This window comes from Copadichromis virginalis, linkage group LG3 (assembly GCF_057382275.1).
Source record: "Copadichromis virginalis isolate Kocher_CV1m ecotype Utaka linkage group LG3, C_Virginalis_male_GT1.1, whole genome shotgun sequence".
Lineage (NCBI taxonomy): Eukaryota > Metazoa > Chordata > Actinopteri > Cichliformes > Cichlidae > Copadichromis > Copadichromis virginalis.
In genome coordinates, this window is record NC_140620.1 from 59,154,244 (window position 1) to 59,172,512 (window position 18,269).

Consider the following 18,269-nt stretch of genomic DNA (forward strand, 5'->3'; position numbering starts at 1 on the left):
GTCTTCGTAACTTCAGGTACTTGCCACCTAATCACCTGAATCCATAAATTGAGACATTGTGCTGGGCCCAGCAGCTTACGGCCATACCACCCTGAGCACGCCCGACCTCGTCTGATCTCGGAAGCTGAGCAGGGCTGGGCTTGGTTAGTACTTGGATGGGAGACTGCCTGGGAATACCTGGTGCTGTAAGCCTTTCATTTTAATGTCATTGAACCGCTTTTGATCCAGAGAAGGGGTGTATTAAAAGACCAAAAGCAGCTGCCCATTAATGAGGGCACATTAACGACATTGCTTTTGGCTGTTTTCCAATGTCTTGTGCTGCTAGCTGATGCCACCTACACCACACCAGGGCCTGAGTGACCGGCTGGGGCCACTTACACCACATCAGGGCCTGTGGCTCTGGCTGAGGCCACTTACACCACACCAGGGCCTGTGGCTGCTGGCTGAGGCCACGTACACCACACCAGGGCATTAGTTGCTATTGAGGCCAATTACACCACACCAGGGTATGTGGCTCTTGCTCAGGCCACTTACACCACACCAGGGCCTGTGGCTGCTGGCTGAGGCCACCTACACCACACCAGGGCCTGTGGCTGCTGGCTGAGGCGACTTATACCACACCAGGGCCCTTTTGCTGCTGGCTGAGGCCACTTACACCACACCAGTGCCTGTGGCTTCTGTCTGAGGCGACTTACACCACACCAGGGCCTGTGGCTGCTGGCTGAGGCCAATTATACCACACCAGGGTCTGTGGCTCTTGCTCAGGCCACTTACACCACACCAGGGCCTGTGACACTGGCTGAGGCCACTTACACCACACCAGGGCCTGTGGCTGCTGGCTGAGGCCACTTACACCACAACAGGGCCTGTGGCTGCTGGCTGAGGCCACCTACACCACACCAGGGCCTGTGGCTGCTGGCTGAGGCCACTTACACCACACCAGGGCCTGTGGCTGCTGGCTGAAGCCACTTACACCATACCAGGGCCTTAGTTGCTATTGAGGCCACTTACACCACACCAGGGCCTGTGGCTGCTGGCTGAGGCCACCTACACCACACCAGGGCCCTTTTGCTGCTGGCTGAGGCCACTTACACCACACCAGTGCCTGTGGCTTCTGGCTGAGGCCACTTACACCACACCAGGGCCTGTGGCTGCTGGCTGAGGCCACTTACACCACACCAGGGCCTGTGGCTCTTGCTCAGGCCACTCACGTCACACCAGGCCCTGCGCTTCTGGCCGAGGCCATCTTCACCAAACCAGGCCCTGTGGTTCTTGCTCAGGCCACTTACACCACACCAGGGCCTTATTTGCTATTGAGGCCACTTACACCACACCAGGGCCTGTGGCACTTGCTCAGGCCACTTACACCACACCAGGGCCTGTGGCTGCTGGCTGAGGCCACTTACACCACACCAGGGCCTGTGGCTCTTGCTCAGGCCACTTACACCACACCAGGGCCTGTGGCTGCTGGCTGAGGCCACTTACACCACACCAGGGCCTGTGGCTGCTGGCTGAGGCCACCTACACCACACCAGGGCCTGTGGCTGCTGGCTGAGGCCACCTACACCACACCAGGGCCTGTGGCTGCTGGCTGAGGCCACTTACACCACACCAGTGCCTGTGGCTTCTGGCTGAGGCGACTTACACCACACCAGGGCCTGTGGCTGCTGGCTGAGGCCACTTACACCACACCAAGGCCTGTGGCTCTTGCTCAGGCCACTCACATCACACCAGGCCCTGCGCTTCTGGCCGAGGCCATCTTCACCAAACCAGGCCCTGTGCTCCTTGCTGTGGCCATGTACAACACACCAGGCCCTGTGCTGGTTCCTGAGGCCATCTTCAACAATCCAGGGCCTGTGCTGTTGGATAAATGCCAAACTGAGCCTTTGGGTTAGGGTATTATGCAAACATGCAGGTATGGTTATAGCATTGTCTTCGTAACTTCAGGTACTTGCCACCTAATCACTTGAATCCATAAATTGAGACATTGTGCTGGAGCCAGCAGCTTACGGCCATACCACCCTGAGCACGCCCGACCTCGTCTGATCTCGGAAGCTAAGCAGGGCTGGGCTTGGTTAGTACTTGGATGGGAGACTGCCTGGGAATACCTGGTGCTGTAAGCCTTTCATTTTCATGTCATTGAACCGCTTTTGATCCAGAGAAGGGGTGTATTAAAAGACCAAAAGCAGCTGCCCATTAATGAGGGCACATTAACGACACTGCTTTTGGCTGTTTTCCAATGTCTTGTGCTGCTAGCTGATGCCACCTACACCACACCAGGGCCTGAGTGACCGGCTGGGGCCACTTACACCACATCAGGGCCTGTGGCTCTGGCTGAGGCCACTTACACCACACCAGGGCCTGTGGCTGCTGGCTGAGGCCAGTTACACCACACCAGAGCCTGTGGCTGCTGGCTGAAGCCACTTACACCACACCAGGGCCTGTGGCTGCTGGCTGAGGCCACCTACACCACACCAGGGCCTGTGGCTGCTGGCTGAGGCCACTTACACCACACCAGGGCCTGTGGCTGCTGGCTGAAGCCACTTACACCACACCAGGGCCTTAGTTGCTATTGATGCCACTTACACCACACCAGGGCCTGTGGCTGCTGGCTGAGGCCACCTACACCACACCAGGGCCCTTTTGCTGCTGGCTGAGGCCACTTACACCACACCAGTGCATGTGGCTCCTGGCTGAGGCCACTTACACCACACCAGGGCCTGTGGCTGCTGAATGAGGCCACTTACACCACACCAGGGCCTGTGGCTCTTGCTCAGGCCACTCACATCACACCAGGCCCTGCGCTTCTGGCCGAGGCCATCTTCACCAAACCAGGCCCTGTGGTTCTTGCTCAGGCCACTTACACCACACCAGGGCCTTATTTGCTATTGAGGCCACTTACACCACACCAGGGCCTGTGGCTCTGGCTTAGGCCACTTACACCACACCAGGGCCTGTGGCACTGGCTGAGGCCACTTAGACCACACCAGGGCCTGTGGCTGCTGGCTGAGGCCACTCACACCACACCACACCAGGGCCTGTGGCTGCTAGCTGAGGCCACTTACACCACACCAGGGCCTGTGGCTGCTGGCTGAAGCCACTTACACCATACCAGGGCCTTAGTTGCTATTGAGGCCACTTACACCACACCAGGGCCTGTGGCTGCTGGCTGAGGCCACTTACACCAAACCAGGGCCTGTGGCTGCTTGCTGAGGCCATCTTCACCAAACCAGGCCCTGTGCTGCTTGCTGTGGCCATGTAAAACACACCAGGTCCTGTGCTGGTTCTTGAGGCCATCTTCAACAATCCAGGGCCTGTGCTGTTGGATAAATGCCAAACTGAGCCTTTTGGTTAGGGTATTATGCAAACATGCAGGTATGGTTATAGGATTGTCTTCGTAACTTCAGGTACTTGCCACCTAATCACTTGAATCCATAAATTGAGACATTGTGCTGGGGCCAGCAGCTTACGGCCATACCACCCTGAGCACGCCCGACCTCGTCTGATCTCGGAAGCTAAGCAGGGCTGGGCTTGGTTAGTACTTGGATGGGAGACTGCCTGGGAATACCTGGTGCTGTAAGCCTTTCATTTTCATGTCATTGAACCGCTTTTGATCCAGAGAAGGGGTGTATTAAAAGACCAGAAGCAGCTCCCCATTAATGAGGGCACATTAACGACATTGCTTTTGGCTGTTTTCCAATGTCTTGTGCTGCTAGCTGATGCCACCTACACCACACCAGGGCCTGAGTGACCGGCTGGGGCCACTTACACCACATCAGGGCCTGTTGCTCTGGCTGAGGCCACTTACACCACACCAGGGCCTGTGGCTGCTGGCTGAGGCCACCTACACCACACCAGGGCCTTAGTTGCTATTGAGGCCAATTACACCACACCAGGGTATGTGGCTCTTGCTCAGGCCACTTACACCACACCAGGGCCTTAGTTGCTATTGAGGCCAATTACACCACACCAGGGCCTGTGGCTCTTGCTCAGGCCACTCACATCACACCAGGCCCTGCGCTTCTGGCCGAGGCCATCTTCACCAAACCAGGCCCTGTGCTGCTAGCTGTGGCCATGTACAACACACCAGGCCCTGTGCTGGTTCCTGAGGCCATCTTCAACAATCCAGGGCCTGTGCTGTTGGATAAATGCTAAACTGAGCCTTTGGGTTAGGGTATTATGCAAACATGAAGGTAGGGTTATAGGATTGTCTTCGTAACTTCAGGTACTTGCCACCTAATCACCTGAATCCATAAATTGAGACATTGTGCTGGGCCCAGCAGCTTACGGCCATACCACCCTGAGCACGCCCGACCTCGTCTGATCTCGGAAGCTGAGCAGGGCTGGGCTTGGTTAGTACTTGGATGGGAGACTGCCTGGGAATACCTGGTGCTGTAAGCCTTTAATTTTAATGTCATTGAACCGCTTTTGATCCAGAGAAGGGGTGTATTAAAAGACCAAAAGCAGCTGCCCATTAATGAGGGCACATTAACGACATTGCTTTTGGCTGTTTTCCAATGTCTTGTGCTGCTAGCTGATGCCACCTACACCACACCAGGGCCTGAGTGACCGGCTGGGGCCACTTACAACACATCAGGGCCTGTGGCTCTGGCTGAGGCCACTTACACCACACCAGGGCCTGTGGCTGCTGGCTGAGGCCACTTACACCACACCAGGGCATTAGTTGCTATTGAGGCCAATTACACCACACCAGGGTATGTGGCTCTTGCTCAGGCCACTTACACCACACCAGGGCCTGTGGCTGCTGGCTGAGGCCACCTACACCACACCAGGGCCTGTGGCTGCTGGCTGAGGCGACTTATACCACACCAGGGCCCTTTTGCTGCTGGCTGAGGCCACTTACACCACACCAGTGCCTGTGGCTTCTGTCTGAGGCGACTTACACCACACCAGGGCCTGTGGCTGCTGGCTGAGGCCAATTATACCACACCAGGGTCTGTGGCTCTTGCTCAGGCCACTTACACCACACCAGGGCCTGTGGCACTGGCTGAGGCCACTTACACCACACCAGGGCCTGTGGCTGCTGGCTGAGGCCACTTACACCACAACAGGGCCTGTGGCTGCTGGCTGAGGCCACTTACACCACACCAGGGCCTGTGGCTGCTGGCTGAGGCCACCTACACCACACCAGGGCCTGTGGCTGCTGGCTGAGGCGACTTACACCACACCAGGGCCCTTTTGCTGCTGGCTGAGGCCACTTACACCACACCAGTGCCTGTGGCTTCTGGCTGAGGCGACTTACACCACACCAGGGCCTGTGGCTGCTGGCTGATGCCACCTACACCACACCAGGGCCTGAGTGACCGGCTGGGGCCACTTACACCACATCAGGGCCTGTGGCTGCTGGCTGAGGCCAGTTACACCACACCAGAGCCTGTGGCTGCTGGCTGAAGCCACTTACACCACACCAGGGCCTTAGTTGCTATTGAGGCCACTTACACCACACCAGGGCCTGTGGCTGCTGGCTGAGGCCACCTACACCACACCAGGGCCTGTGGCTGCTGGCTGAGGCCACTTACACCACACCAGGGCCTGTGGCTGCTGGCTGAAGCCACTTACACCATACCAGGGCCTTAGTTGCTATTGAGGCCACTTACACCACACCAGGGCCTGTGGCTGCTGGCTGAGGCCACCTACACCACACCAGGGCCCTTTTGCTGCTGGCTGAGGCCACTTACACCACACCAGTGCCTGTGGCTTCTGGCTGAGGCCACTTACACCACACCAGGGCCTGTGGCTGCTGGCTGAGGCCACTTACACCACACCAGGGCCTGTGGCTCTTGCTCAGGCCACTCACATCACACCAGGCCCTGCGCTTCTGGCCGAGGCCATCTTCACCAAACCAGGCCCTGTGGTTCTTGCTCAGGCCACTTACACCACACCAGGGCCTTATTTGCTATTGAGACCACTTACACCACACCAGGGCCTGTGGCACTTGCTCAGGCCACTTACACCACACCAGGGCCTGTGGCACTTGCTCAGGCCACTTACACCACACCAGGGCCTGTGGCTGCTGGCTGAGGCCACTTACACCACACCAGGGCCTGTGGCTCTTGCTCAGGCCACTTACACCACACCAGGGCCTGTGGCTGCTGGCTGAGGCCACTTACACCACACCAGGGCCTGTGGCTGCTGGCTGAGGCCACCTACACCACACCAGGGCCTGTGGCTGCTGGCTGAGGCCACCTACACCACACCAGGGCCTGTGGCTGCTGGCTGAGGCCACTTACACCACACCAGTGCCTGTGGCTTCTGGCTGAGGCGACTTACACCACACCAGGGCCTGTGGCTGCTGGCTGAGGCCACTTACACCACACCAAGGCCTGTGGCTCTTGCTCAGGCCACTCACATCACACCAGGCCCTGCGCTTCTGGCCGAGGCCATCTTCACCAAACCAGGCCCTGTGCTCCTTGCTGTGGCCATGTACAACACACCAGGCCCTGTGCTGGTTCCTGAGGCCATCTTCAACAATCCAGGGCCTGTGCTGTTGGATAAATGCCAAACTGAGCCTTTGGGTTAGGGTATTATGCAAACATGCAGGTATGGTTATAGCATTGTCTTCGTAACTTCAGGTACTTGCCACCTAATCACTTGAATCCATAAATTGAGACATTGTGCTGGAACCAGCAGCTTACGGCCATACCACCCTGAGCACGCCCGACCTCGTCTGATCTCGGAAGCTAAGCAGGGCTGGGCTTGGTTAGTACTTGGATGGGAGACTGCCTGGGAATACCTGGTGCTGTAAGCCTTTAATTTTCATGTCATTGAACCGCTTTTGATCCAGAGAAGGGGTGTATTAAAAGACCAAAAGCAGCTGCCCATTAATGAGGGCACATTAACGACACTGCTTTTGGCTGTTTTCCAATGTCTTGTGCTGCTAGCTGATGCCACCTACACCACACCAGGGCCTGAGTGACCGGCTGGGGCCACTTACACCACATCAGGGCCTGTGGCTCTGGCTGAGGCCACTTACACCACACCAGGGCCTGTGGCTGCTGGCTGAGGCCAGTTACACCACACCAGAGCCTGTGGCTGCTGGCTGAAGCCACTTACACCACACCAGGGCCTTAGTTGCTATTGAGGCCACTTACACCACACCAGGGCCTGTGGCTGCTGGCTGAGGCCACCTACACCACACCAGGGCCTGTGGCTGCTGGCTGAGGCCACTTACACCACACCAGGGCCTGTGGCTGCTGGCTGAAGCCACTTACACCACACCAGGGCCTTAGTTGCTATTGATGCCACTTACACCACACCAGGGCCTGTGGCTGCTGGCTGAGGCCACCTACATCACACCAGGGCCCTTTTGCTGCTGGCTGAGGCCACTTACACCACGCCAGTGCATGTGGCTCCTGGCTGAGGCCACTTACACCACACCAGGGCCTGTGGCTGCTGAATGAGGCCACTTACACCACACCAGGGCCTGTGGCTCTTGCTCAGGCCACTCACATCACACCAGGCCCTGCGCTTCTGGCCGAGGCCATCTTCACCAAACCAGGCCCTGTGGTTCTTGCTCAGGCCACTTACACCACACCAGGGCCTTATTTGCTATTGAGGCCACTTACACCACACCAGGGCCTGTGGCTCTGGCTTAGGCCACTTACACCACACCAGGGCCTGTGGCACTGGCTGAGGCCACTTAGACCACACCAGGGCCTGTGGCTGCTGGCTGAGGCCACTCACACCACACCACACCAGGGCCTGTGGCTGCTAGCTGAGGCCACTTACACCAAACCAGGGCCTGTGGCTGCTTGCTGAGGCCATCTTCACCAAACCAGGCCCTGTGCTGCTTGCTGTGGCCATGTAAAACACACCAGGTCCTGTGCTGGTTCTTGAGGCCATCTTCAACAATCCAGGGCCTGTGCTGTTGGATAAATGCCAAACTGAGCCTTTTGGTTAGGGTATTATGCAAACATGCAGGTATGGTTATAGGATTGTCTTCGTAACTTCAGGTACTTGCCACCTAATCACTTGAATCCATAAATTGAGACATTGTGCTGGGGCCAGCAGCTTACGGCCATACCACCCTGAGCACGCCCGACCTCGTCTGATCTCGGAAGCTAAGCAGGGCTGGGCTTGGTTAGTACTTGGATGGGAGACTGCCTGGGAATACCTGTTGCTGTAAGCCTTTTATTTTCATGTCATTGAACCGCTTTTGATCCAGAGAAGGGGTGTATTAAAAGACCAGAAGCAGCTCCCCATTAATGAGGGCACATTAACGACATTGCTTTTGGCTGTTTTCCAATGTCTTGTGCTGCTAGCTGATACCACATACACCACACCAGGGCCTGAGTGACCGGCTGGGGCCACTTACACCACATCAGGGCCTGTTGCTCTGGCTGAGGCCACTTACACCACACCAGGGCCTGTGGCTGCTGGCTGAGGCCACCTACACCACACCAGGGCCTTAGTTGCTATTGAGGCCAATTACACCACACCAGGGTATGTGGCTCTTGCTCAGGCCACTTACACCACACCAGGGCCTTAGTTGCTATTGAGGCCAATTACACCACACCAGGGCCTGTGGCTCTTGCTCAGGCCACTCACATCACACCAGGCCCTGCGCTTCTGGCCGAGGCCATCTTCACCAAACCAGGCCCTGTGCTGCTAGCTGTGGCCATGTACAACACACCAGGCCCTGTGCTGGTTCCTGAGGCCATCTTCAACAATCCAGGGCCTGTGCTGTTGGATAAATGCTAAACTGAGCCTTTGGGTTAGGGTATTATGCAAACATGAAGGTAGGGTTATAGGATTGTCTTCGTAACTTCAGGTACTTGCCACCTAATCACCTGAATCCATAAATTGAGACATTGTGCTGGGGCCAGCAGCTTACGGCCATACCACCCTGAGCACGCCCGACCTCGTCTGATCTCGGAAGCTAAGCAGGGCTGGGCTTGGTTAGTACTTGGATGGGAGACTTCCTGGGAATACCTGGTGCTGTAAGCCTTTCATTTTCATGTCATTGAACCGCTTTTGATCCAGAGAAGGGGTGTATTAAAAGACCAAAAGCAGCTCCCCATTAATGAGGACACATTAACGACATTGCTTTTGGCTCTTTTCCAATGTCTTGTGCTGCTAGCTGATGCCACCTACACCACACCAGGGCCTGAGTGACCGGCTGAGGCCACTTACACCACACCAGGGCCTGTGGCTCTTGCTCAGGCCACTCACATCACACCAGGCCCTGCGCTTCTGGCCGAGGCCATCTTCACCAAACCAGGCCCTGTGGTTCTTGCTCAGGCCACTTACACCACACCAGGGCCTTATTTGCTATTGAGGCCACTTACACCACACCAGGGCCTGTGGCACTTGCTCAGGCCACTTACACCACACCAGGGCCTGTGGCTGCTGGCTGAGGCCACTTACACCACACCAGGGCCTGTGGCTCTTGCTCAGACCACTTACACCACACCAGGGCCTGTGGCACTGGTTGAGGCCACTTAGACCACACCAGGGCCTGTGGCTGCTGGCTGAGGCCACTCACACCACACCAGGGCCTGTGGCTGCTGGCTGAGGCCACTTACACCACACCAGGGCCTGTGGCTCTTGCTCAGGCCACTTACACCACACCAGGGCCTGTGGCACTGGCTGAGGCCACTTAGACCACACCAGGGCCTGTGGCTGCTGGCTGAGACCACTCACACCACACCAGGGCCTGTGGCTGCTGGCTGAGGCCACCTACACCACACCAGGGCCTGTGGCTGCTGGCTGAGGCGACTTACACCACACCAGGGCCCTTTTGCTGCTGGCTGAGGCCACTTACACCACACCAGTGCCTGTGGCTTCTGGCTGAGGCGACTTACACCACACCAGGGCCTGTGGCTGCTGGCTGAGGCCACTTACACCACACCAAGGCCTGTGGCTCTTGCTCAGGCCACTCACATCACACCAGGCCCTGCGCTTCTGGCCGAGGCCATCTTCACCAAACCAGGCCCTGTGCTCCTTGCTGTGGCCATGTACAACACACCAGGCCCTGTGCTGGTTCCTGAGGCCATCTTCAACAATCCAGGGCCTGTGATGTTGGATAAATGCCAAACTGAGCCTTTGGGTTAGGGTATTATGCAAACATGCAGGTATGGTTATAGCATTGTCTTCGTAACTTCAGGTACTTGCCACCTAATCACTTGAATCCATAAATTGAGACATTGTGCTGGGGCCAGCAGCTTACGGCCATACCACCCTGAGCACGCCCGACCTCGTCTGATCTCGGAAGCTAAGCAGGGCTGGGCTTGGTTAGTACTTGGATGGGAGACTGCCTGGGAATACCTGGTGCTGTAAGCCTTTGATTTTCATGTCATTGAACCGCTTTTGATCCAGAGAAGGGGTGTATTAAAAGACCAGAAGCAGCTCCCCATTAATGAGGGCACATTAACGACATTGCTTTTGGCTGTTTTCCAATGTCTTGTGCTGCTAGCTGATGCCACCTACACCACACCAGGGCCTTAGTTGCTATTGAGGCCAATTACACCACACCAGGGTCTTTGGCTCTTGCTCAGGCCACTTACACCACACCAGGGCCTGTGGCACTGGCTGAGGCCACTTACACCACACCAGGGCCTGTGGCTGCTGGCTGAGGCCACTTACACCACATCAGGGCCTGTGGCTCTGGCTGAGGCCACTTTCACCACACAAGGGCCTGTGGCTGCTGGCTGAGGCCACCTACACCACACCAGGGCATTAGTTGCTATTGAGGCCAATTACACCACACCAGGGTCTGTGGCTCTTGCTCAGGCCACTTACACCACACCAGGGCCTGTGGCTCTTGCTCAGGCCACTTACACCACACCAGGGCCTGTGGCTGCTGGCTGAGGCCACCTACACCAAACCAGGGCATTAGTTGCTATTGAGGCCAATTACACCACACCAGGGTCTGTGGCTCTTGCTCAGGCCACTTACACCACACCAGGGCCTGTGGCTCTTGCTCAGGCCACTTACACCACACCAGGGCCTGTGGCACTGGCTGAGGCCACTTACACCACACCAGGGCCTGTGGCTGCTGGCTGAGGCCACTTACACCACACCAGGGCCTGTGGCTGCTGGCTGAGGCCACTTACACCACACCAGGGCCTGTGGCTGGTGGCTGAGGCCACCTACACCACACCAGGGCCTGTGGCTGCTGGCTGAGGCGACTTATACCACACCAGGGCCCTTTTGCTGCTGGCTGAGGCCACTTGCACCACACCAGTGCCTGTGGCTTCTGTCTGAGGCGACTTACACCACACCAGGGCCTGTGGCTGCTGGCTGAGGCCAATTACACCACACCAGGGTCTGTGGCTCTTGCTCAGGCCACTTACACCACACCAGGGCCTGTGGCACTGGCTGAGGCCACTTACACCACACCAGGGCCTGTGGCTGCTGGCTGAGGCCACTTACACCACACCAGGGCCTGTGGCTTCTGGCTGAGGCGACTTACACCACACCAGGGCCTGTGGCTGCTGGCTGAGGCCACTTACACCACACCAAGGCCTGTGGCTCTTGCTCAGGCCACTCACATCACACCAGGCCCTGCGCTTCTGGCCGAGGCCATCTTCACCAAACCAGGCCCTGTGCTGCTTGCTGTGGCCATGTACAACACACCAGGCCCTGTGCTGGTTCCTGAGGCCATCTTCAACAATCCAGGGCCTGTGCTGTTGGATAAATGCCAAACTGAGCCTTTGGGTTAGGGTATTATGCAAACATGCAGGTATGGTTATAGGATTGTTTTCGTAACTTCAGGTACTTGCCACCTAATCACTTGAATCCATAAATTGAGACATTGTGCTGGGGCCAGCAGCTTACGGCCATACCACCCTGAGCAGGCCCGACCTCGTCTGATCTCGGAAGCTAAGCAGGGCTGGGCTTGGTTAGTACTTGGATGGGAGACTGCCTGGGAATACCTGGTGCTGTAAGCCTTTCATTTTCATGTCATTGAACCGCTTTTGATCCAGAGAAGGGGTGTATTAAAAGACCAAAAGCAGCTGCCCATTAATGAGGGCACATTAACGACACTGCTTTTGGCTGTTTTCCAATGTCTTGTGCTGCTAGCTGATGCCACCTACACCACACCAGGGCCTGAGTGACCGGCTGAGGCCACTTACACCACACCAGGGCCTGTGGCTCTTGCTCTGGCCACTCACATCACACCAGGCCCTGCGCTTCTGGCCGAGGCCATCTTCACCAAACCAGGCCCTGTGGTTCTTGCTCAGGCCACTTACACCACACCAGGGCCTTATTTGCTATTGAGGCCACTTACACCACACCAGGGCCTGTGGCACTTGCTCAGGCCACTTACACCACACCAGGGCCTGTGGCACTTGCTCAGGCCACTTACACCACACCAGGGCCTGTGGCTGCTGGCTGAGGCCACTTACACCACACCAGGGCCTGTGGCTCTTGCTCAGGCCACTTACACCACACCAGGGCCTGTGGCACTGGCTGAGGCCACTTAGACCACACCAGGGCCTGTGGCTGCTGGCTGAGGCCACTCACACCACACCAGGGCCTGTGGCTGCTGGCTGAGGCCACCTACACCACACCAGGGCCTGTGGCTGCTGGCTGAGGCGACTTACACCACACCAGGGCCCTTTTGCTGCTGGCTGAGGCCACTTACACCACACCAGTGCCTGTGGCTTCTGGCTGAGGCGACTTACACCACACCAGGGCCTGCGCTTCTGGCCGAGGCCATCTTCACCAAACCAGGCCCTGTGCTGCTTGCTGTGGCCATGTACAACACACCAGGCCCTGTGCTGGTTCCTGAGGCCATCTTCAACAATCCAGGGCCTGTGCTGTTGGATAAATGCCAAACTGAGCCTTTGGGTTAGGGTATTATGCAAACATGCAGGTATGGTTATAGCATTGTCTTCGTAACTTCAGGTACTTGCCACCTAATCACTTGAATCCATAAATTGAGACATTGTGCTGGGGCCAGCAACTTACGGCCATACCACCCTGAGCACGCCCGACCTCGTCTGATCTCGGAAGCTAAGCAGGCCTTGGCTTGGTTAGTACTTGGATGGGAGACTGCCTGGGAATACCTGGTGCTGTAAGCCTTTCATTTTCATGTCATTGAACCGCTTTTGATCCAGAGAAGGGGTGTATTAAAAGACCAAAAGCAGCTGCCCATTAATGAGGGCACATTAACGACACTGCTTTTGGCTGTTTTCCAATGTCTTGTGCTGCTAGCTGATGCCACCTACACCACACCAGGGCCTGAGTGACCGGCTGGGGCCACTTACACCACATCAGGGCCTGTGGCTCTGGCTGAGGCCACTTACACCACACCAGGGCCTGTGGCTGCTGGCTGAGGCCAGTTACACCACACCAGAGCCTGTGGCTGCTGGCTGAAGCCACTTACACCACACCAGGGCCTTAGTTGCTATTGAGGCCACTTACACCACACCAGGGCCTGTGGCTGCTGGCTGAGGCCACCTACACCACACCAGGGCCTGTGGCTGCTGGCTGAGGCCATTTACACCACACCAGGGCCTGTGGCTGCTGGCTGAAGCCACTTACACCACACCAGGGCCTTAGTTGCTATTGAGGCCACTTACACCACACCAGGGCCTGTGGCTGCTGGCTGAGGCCACCTACACCACACCAGGGCCCTTTTGCTGCTGGCTGAGGCCACTTACACCACACCAGTGCCTGTGGCTTCTGGCTGAGGCCACTTACACCACACCAGGGCCTGTGGCTGCTGGCTGAGGCCACTTACACCACACCAGGGCCTGTGGCTCTTGCTCAGGCCACTCACATCACACCAGGCCCTGCGCTTCTGGCCGAGGCCATCTTCACCAAACCAGGCCCTGTGGTTCTTGCTCAGGCCACTTACACCACACCAGGGCCTTATTTGCTATTGAGGCCACTTACACCACACCAGGGCCTGTGGCTCTGGCTTAGGCCACTTACACCACACCAGGGCCTGTGGCACTTGCTCAGGCCACTTACACCACACCAGGGCCTGTGGCTGCTGGCTGAGGCCACTTACACCACACCAGGGCCTGTGGCTCTTGCTCAGGCCACTTACACCACACCAGGGCCTGTGGCACTGGCTGAGGCCACTTAGACCACACCAGGGCCTGTGGCTGCTGGCTGAGGCCACTCACACCACACCAGGGCCTGTGGCTGCTAGCTGAGGCCACTTACACCAAACCAGGGCCTGTGGCTGCTTGCTGAGGCCATCTTCACCAAACCAGGCCCTGTGCTGCTTGCTGTGGCCATGTAAAACACACCAGGTCCTGTGCTGGTTCTTGAGGCCATCTTCAACAATCCAGGGCCTGTGCTGTTGGATAAATGCCAAACTGAGCCTTTTGGTTAGGGTATTATGCAAACATGCAGGTATGGTTATAGGATTGTCTTCGTAACTTCAGGTACTTGCCACCTAATCACTTGAATCCATAAATTGAGACATTGTGCTGGGGCCAGCAGCTTACGGCCATACCACCCTGAGTACGCCCGACCTCGTCTGATCTCGGAAGCTGAGCAGGGCTGGGCTTGGTTAGTACTTGGATGGGAGACTGCCTGGGAATACCTGGTGCTGTAAGCCTTTCATTTTCATGTCATTGAACCGCTTTTGATCCAGAGAAGGGGTGTATTAAAAGACCAAAAGCAGCTGCCCATTAATGAGGGCACATTAACGACATTGCTTTTGGCTGTTTTCCAATGTCTTGTGCTGCTAGCTGATGCCACCTACACCACACCAGGGCCTGAGTGACCGGCTGGGGCCACTTACACCACATCAGGGCCTGTGGCTCTGGCTGAGGCCACTTACACTACACCAGGGCCTGTGGCTGCTGGCTGAGGCCACTTACACCACACCAGGGCCTGTGGCTGCTGGCTGAGGCCACTTACACCACACCAGGGCCTTAGTTGCTATTGAGGCCAATTACACCACACCGTGGTCTGTGGCTCTTGCTCAGGCCACTTACACCACACCAGGGCCTGTGGCACTGGCTGAGGCCACTTACACCACACCAGGGCCTGTGGCTGCTGGCTGAGGCCACTTACACCACACAAGGGCTTGTGGCTGCTGGCTGAGGCCACCTACACCACACCAGGGCCTGTGGCTGCTGGCTGAGGCCACCTACACCACACCAGGGCCTGTGGCTCTTGCTCAGGCCACTTACACCACACCAGGGCCTGTGGCTCTTGCTCAGGCCACTTACACCACACCAGGGCCTGTGGCACTGGCTGAGGCCACTTACACCACACCAGGGCCTGTGGCTGCTGGCTTAGGCCACCTACACCACACCAGGGCCTTAGTTGCTATTGAGGCCTATTACACCACACAAGGGCCTGTGGCTGCTGGCTGAGGCCACCTACACCACACCAGGGCCTGTGGCTGCTGGCTGAGGCCACTTACACCACACCAGGGCCCTTTTGCTGCTGGCTGAGGCCACTTACACCACACCAGTGCCTGTGGCTTCTGGCTGAGGCGACTTACACCACACCAGGGCCTGTGGCTGCTGGCTGAGGCCACTTACACCACACCAGGGCCTGTGGCTGCTGGCTGAGGCCACCTACACCACACCAGGGCATTAGTTGCTATTGAGGCCAATTACACCACACCAGGGTCTGTGGCTCTTGCTCAGGCCACTTACACCACACCAGGGCCTGTGGCTCTTGCTCAGGCCACTTACACCACACCAGGGCCTGTGGCTGCTGGCTGAGGCCACTTACACCACACCAGGGCCTGTGGCTGCTGGCTGAGGCCACCTACACCACACCAGGGCCTGTGGCTGCTGGCTGAGGCCACCTACACCACACCAGGGCCTGTGGCTGCTGGCTGAGGCCACTTACACCACACCAGTGCCTGTGGCTTCTGGCTGAGGCGACTTACACCACACCAGGGCCTGTGGCTGCTGGCTGAGGCCACTTACACCACACCAAGGCCTGTGGCTCTTGCTCAGGCCACTCACATCACACCAGGCCCTGCGCTTCTGGCCGAGGCCATCTTCACCAAACCAGGCCCTGTGCTCCTTGCTGTGGCCATGTACAACACACCAGGCCCTGTGCTGGTTCCTGAGGCCATCTTCAACAATCCAGGGCCTGTGCTGTTGGATAAATGCCAAACTGAGCCTTTGGGTTAGGGTATTATGCAAACATGCAGGTATGGTTATAGCATTGTCTTCGTAACTTCAGGTACTTGCCACCTAATCACTTGAATCCATAAATTGAGACATTGTGCTGGGCCCAGCAGCTTACGGCCATACCACCCTGAGCACGCCCGACCTCGTCTGATCTCGGAAGCTGAGCAGGGCTGGGCTTGGTTAGTACTTGGATGGGAGACTGCCTGGGAATACCTGGTGCTGTAAGCCTTTGATTTTCATGTCATTGAACCGCTTTTGATCCAGAGAAGGGGTGTATTAAAAGACCAGAAGCAGCTCCCCATTAATGAGGGCACATTAACGACATTGCTTTTGGCTGTTTTCCAATGTCTTGTGCTGCTAGCTGATGCCACCTACACCACACCAGGGCCTTAGTTGCTATTGAGGCCAATTACACCACACCAGGGTCTTTGGCTCTTGCTCAGGCCACTTACACCACACCAGGGCCTGTGGCACTGGCTGAGGCCACTTACACCACACCAGGGCCTGTGGCTGCTGGCTGAGGCCACTTACACCACATCAGGGCCTGTGGCTCTGGCTGAGGCCACTTTCACCACACCAGGGCCTGTGGCTGCTGGCTGAGGCCACCTACACCACACCAGGGCATTAGTTGCTATTGAGGCCAATTACACCACACCAGGGTCTGTGGCTCTTGCTCAGGCCACTTACACCACACCAGGGCCTGTGGCTCTTGCTCAGGCCACTTACACCACACCAGGGCCTGTGGCTGCTGGCTGAGGCCACCTACACCAAACCAGGGCATTAGTTGCTATTGAGGCCAATTACACCACACCAGGGTCTGTGGCTCTTGCTCAGGCCACTTACACCACACCAGGGCCTGTGGCTCTTGCTCAGGCCACTTACACCACACCAGGGCCTGTGGCTCTTGCTCAGGCCACTCACATCACACCAGGCCCTGCGCTTCTGGCCGAGGCCATCTTCACCAAACCAGGCCCTGTGCTGCTATCTGTGGCCATGTACAACACACCAGGCCCTGTGCTGGTTCCTGAGGCCATCTTCAACAATCCAGGGCCTGTGCTGTTGGATAAATGCTAAACTGAGCCTTTGGGTTAGGGTATTATGCAAACATCAAGGTAGGGTTATAGGATTGTCTTCGTAACTTCAGGTACTTGCCACCTAATCACCTGAATCCATTAATTGAGACATTGTGCTGGGGCCAGCAGCTTACGGCCATACCACCCTGAGCACGCCCGACCTCGTCTGATCTCGGAAGCTGAGCAGGGCTGGGCTTGGTTAGTACTTGGATGGGAGACTGCCTGGGAATACCTGGTGCTGTAAGCCTTTCATTTTCATGTCATTGAACCGCTTTTGATCCAGAGAAGGGGTGTATTAAAAGACCAAAAGCAGCTGCCCATTAATGAGGGCACATTAACGACATTGCTTTTGGCTGTTTTCCAATGTCTTGTGCTGCTAGCTGATGCCACCTACACCACACCAGGGCCTGAGTGACCGGCTGGGGCCACTTACACCACATCAGGGCCTGTGGCTCTGGCTGAGGCCACTTACACCACACCAGGGCCTGTGGCTACTGGCTGAGGCCACTTACACCACACCAGGGCCTGTGGCTGCTGGCTGAGGCCACTTACACCACACCAGGGCCTTAGTTGCTATTGAGGCCAATTACACCACACCATGGTCTGTGGCTCTTGCTCAGGCCACTTACACCACACCAGGGCCTGTGGCACTGGCTGAGGCCACTTACACCACACCAGGGCCTGTGGCTGCTGGCTGAGGCCACTTACACCACACAAGGGCTTGTGGCTGCTGGCTGAGGCCACCTACACCACACCAGGGCCTGTGGCTGCTGGCTGAGGCCACCTACACCACACCAGGGCCTGTGGCTCTTGCTCAGGCCACTTACACCACACCAGGGCCTGTGGCTCTTGCTCAGGCCACTTACACCACACCAGGGCCTGTGGCTCTTGCTCAGGCCACTCATATCACACCAGGCCCTGTGCTTCTGGCTGAGGCCACTTAGACCACACCAGGGCCTGTGGCTGCTGGCTGAGGCCACTTACACCACACCAGGGCCTGTGGCTGCTGGCTGAGGCCACCTACACCACACCAGGGCCTTAGTTGCTATTGAGGCCAATTACACCACACCAGGGTCTGTGGCTCTTGCTCAGGCCACTTACACCACACCAG

The 18,269-nt window shown here is 57.3% G+C and overlaps 5 non-coding genes and 8 pseudogenes across 5 annotated transcripts; all 13 read left to right on the forward strand.

The window, feature by feature from the left end:
- The first annotated feature begins 73 nt into the window (after nt 1–73).
- Nucleotides 74–192, forward strand: LOC146716220 (5S ribosomal RNA; annotated as a pseudogene).
- A 1,812-nt stretch (nt 193–2,004) lies between these two features.
- Nucleotides 2,005–2,123, forward strand: LOC146716221 (5S ribosomal RNA). Its single transcript, XR_014919727.1, has one exon. It is a non-coding gene; the product is annotated as a 5S ribosomal RNA (ribosomal RNA).
- Nucleotides 2,124–3,464: 1,341 nt separating this feature from the next.
- Nucleotides 3,465–3,583, forward strand: LOC146716222 (5S ribosomal RNA). The gene has a single exon (XR_014919728.1). It is a non-coding gene; the product is annotated as a 5S ribosomal RNA (ribosomal RNA).
- A 699-nt stretch (nt 3,584–4,282) lies between these two features.
- LOC146716223 (5S ribosomal RNA) lies at nt 4,283–4,401 on the forward strand (annotated as a pseudogene).
- A 2,249-nt stretch (nt 4,402–6,650) lies between these two features.
- Nucleotides 6,651–6,769, forward strand: LOC146716224 (5S ribosomal RNA). The gene has a single exon (XR_014919729.1). It is a non-coding gene; the product is annotated as a 5S ribosomal RNA (ribosomal RNA).
- Nucleotides 6,770–8,030: 1,261 nt separating this feature from the next.
- Nucleotides 8,031–8,149, forward strand: LOC146716225 (5S ribosomal RNA; annotated as a pseudogene).
- Nucleotides 8,150–8,848: 699 nt separating this feature from the next.
- LOC146716226 (5S ribosomal RNA) lies at nt 8,849–8,967 on the forward strand. Its single transcript, XR_014919405.1, has one exon. It is a non-coding gene; the product is annotated as a 5S ribosomal RNA (ribosomal RNA).
- A 1,216-nt stretch (nt 8,968–10,183) lies between these two features.
- Nucleotides 10,184–10,302, forward strand: LOC146716227 (5S ribosomal RNA). The gene has a single exon (XR_014919730.1). It is a non-coding gene; the product is annotated as a 5S ribosomal RNA (ribosomal RNA).
- A 1,491-nt stretch (nt 10,303–11,793) lies between these two features.
- On the forward strand, nt 11,794–11,912 carry LOC146716228 (5S ribosomal RNA; annotated as a pseudogene).
- A 1,018-nt stretch (nt 11,913–12,930) lies between these two features.
- Nucleotides 12,931–13,049, forward strand: LOC146716229 (5S ribosomal RNA; annotated as a pseudogene).
- Nucleotides 13,050–14,423: 1,374 nt separating this feature from the next.
- LOC146716230 (5S ribosomal RNA) lies at nt 14,424–14,542 on the forward strand (annotated as a pseudogene).
- Nucleotides 14,543–16,194: 1,652 nt separating this feature from the next.
- LOC146716231 (5S ribosomal RNA) lies at nt 16,195–16,313 on the forward strand (annotated as a pseudogene).
- Nucleotides 16,314–17,286: 973 nt separating this feature from the next.
- Nucleotides 17,287–17,405, forward strand: LOC146716232 (5S ribosomal RNA; annotated as a pseudogene).
- Nucleotides 17,406–18,269: the final 864 nt, after the last annotated feature.